Genomic DNA, 2,603 nt, shown 5'->3' on the forward strand with positions numbered 1-2,603 from the left:
AATCAAGCTCTCCAAAATCAAAGATAAGGACAGAATCCTGAAAGCAGCTAGGAAAAAGAGAAGTCTAACATATAAAGGCAAGCAAATCAGATTAAGCTCAGATATCTCAACAGAAACCATGCAGGCAAAAAGGCAATGGGGAGACATATATAAAACCCTGAAAGAAAAAAAAAAACAACCAAGAATTGTTTAACCAGCAAAACTGTCAATGATAGAAAATGGCTGGGAGATGGAAAGAGCATTGAACTCCTTACCTTGAGCCTCCTGTGGACTAGAGCACCTTGGAAAGCCACCCTCAGGCCCTCTGAGCCTGAAACCTGTGTTGACCTAACTAATGAAGAAACAACTGATTTCACTAATTCTAAAATTGTTGTTGTTGTGAAGTGTCGTCGTGTCGATTCCAACCCATAGCGACCCTGTATAGGATTTCCGAGGAGCAGCTGGTGAGCTTGAACCGCCGATTTCGCAGTTCAAACGGCTTTGTAGTCTGGTGCATTATTCAGCTCGCCTGAAAATGTTCAGCAAGAAGATGGCATTGTATCTAAACAATCTGCCAGAGCGGGCTTGAGGAGTATGTTCCTATTTAGCTTTGTTCAATCTAGATGTGGAATTTCTGCAAGAAGTTATTCCTCCATACTGTACCTACCTCTGGAAGAGAACAAGCAGTTATGACATTATTAAAGGTAATGAAGAAGGATATTTCACGGCTATCAAGTTGAAGAAATCAAAAGTGAAACTAAAAAATGAAGAGATTATTCCTTTTCCAAGTACCAAAATGATGAGGAACCTTTTTATGCTTACATGTGAGTGTTTCGGGAAATAAACTTTACCTCATGACTTCGCATTTGGAGAGCACCAAAGGGCATGCTAAGGAACGGATCAACCTATTGAAAGTGGTTCTAAAGGAAATGCAGGAGGCTCCAGAGTGCGCTAGGGTTATATTTGCAGGAGATACAAACTTAAGGGATCAAGAATTCACCAGACTTGGTGGTTTACCTAACCACGTTTTGGATGTCTGGGAGTTTCGAGGCAAACCCAGCATTGATGGTATACACGGGATATACAAATGAACTCTAATCTGGGTTGTACCCACTACTTGTAAATTTAGTTTTAATAGAATATTCTTCAAAGCAGCAGCAGAAGGGAGCCACTTTATTCCGCGAAGTTCGGAATTACTTGGGCTGAAAAACTGGACTGTGGCAGATTTTCTAGTGATCACTAGGGTCTGCTGTGCAATCTGCATATAATAGTATGAAACATTCTTTAAGTACAAATTTTAAATGCACTGTGTAGTTATGTTATAGATTATTAAAAGTGTAGCTTATACCTATCTGGAAAAGTAGATTTAATATAGAGGAGTTCTTATAATACTAAATCACTACAACAGCAGAAAAAAATGATTTATGATTTTATTTTGTGAATTGTGTCCTGAGATTTCAGAACTAAGTATTAATGTCTATTTAAACTAAGGCATTTCCATTTTCAGAGCGTGAGGGCCTTTGAATGAAAGGGCACAAAGCTCACCAATATTGTCTTCAGGCGAGAGTTTGCACAATCAAGAACTAAAATAATTAATATTGTAAATAAGTCTTCCAAAAAAATATTTTTTTCAGTATCATGAGGAATTACTCTGAGTCCTTGGCACTTAGGTGTTTTAATTATATTTGTCAAATTCAGATAAGCCTCTCTTGACAACAAACCTACATCAGACTTTATTGTTGTCAGCTCACAGTGCATGATTGGGAAATCGTAAATGGAACATTCTTCTTGAAAATTCCTCCTCCTTTATTCATGTTTGTAGTCATCTCACCACCAGGCAGAGTTGGGCTCGATAATGATTAAAGTCAGTTTTATAAGGGCACTGTACTGTTTTTATTCGAAAAAAATTGTATAAAGAAAAATAATAGCCTTTTAGTTTTGCTACTTGTACAACTGAATTATTTTGCAAGAGGTGAATAATGGATACTTTTATTATGCTTTAAGGAAACATTCCCACCAGAGAAATTAACTTTAAATAAAGATATTAACTTGTTAAAAAAAACAAGTTTATAATAAAATAAAATAAAACGATTTTGCCAAAAGAGTAAAAAGGAGAACCCACAGACTGGATTTTTTTTTTTTTTTTTTTTTTTTTGCTATGGCATATCAGACAAAGCATTATTCCCTAAAATATATACAAAACTACAGGGTCACTCCGCTATGAGTCAGAACCGACTCGGCAGCACTTAATAACAACTACAGCATCTCTACAAGAAAAAAGACAAACAACACAAATTTTAAATGGACAGACATTTTACCAAAGTAAACATGCAGGTAGCCAATAAACATATAAAGAAATGTTAGTGATCCTTAGCCATTATAGTGACTCTATGCTCAACAGAACGAAACACTGCCTGGTCCTGCACCCCATCCTCACCATTGTTGTTAAGCCTGAGCCCATTGCTGCTGCCACTGTGCCAATCCATTTCGTTGAGGATCTCCCATTTTTTCACTGACCCTCTACTTTACAAAGCATGATATTCGTTTCCAGGGAATGGTCCCTCCTGATAATATGTCTGAAGTATTAGAAACAAAATCTTACCATTCTGGCTTCTAAAAAACAT

At 36.8% G+C, this 2,603-nt stretch overlaps 1 pseudogene; it reads left to right on the top strand.

The window, feature by feature from the left end:
* The first annotated feature begins 208 nt into the window (after window positions 1-208).
* LOC102813778 lies at window positions 209-1,255 on the top strand (annotated as a pseudogene).
* The last annotated feature ends 1,348 nt before the right edge of the window (window positions 1,256-2,603 follow it).

Source organism: Chrysochloris asiatica, unplaced genomic scaffold (genome assembly GCF_000296735.1).
Source record: "Chrysochloris asiatica unplaced genomic scaffold, ChrAsi1.0 scaffold00301, whole genome shotgun sequence".
Classification (NCBI taxonomy): domain Eukaryota; kingdom Metazoa; phylum Chordata; class Mammalia; order Afrosoricida; family Chrysochloridae; genus Chrysochloris; species Chrysochloris asiatica.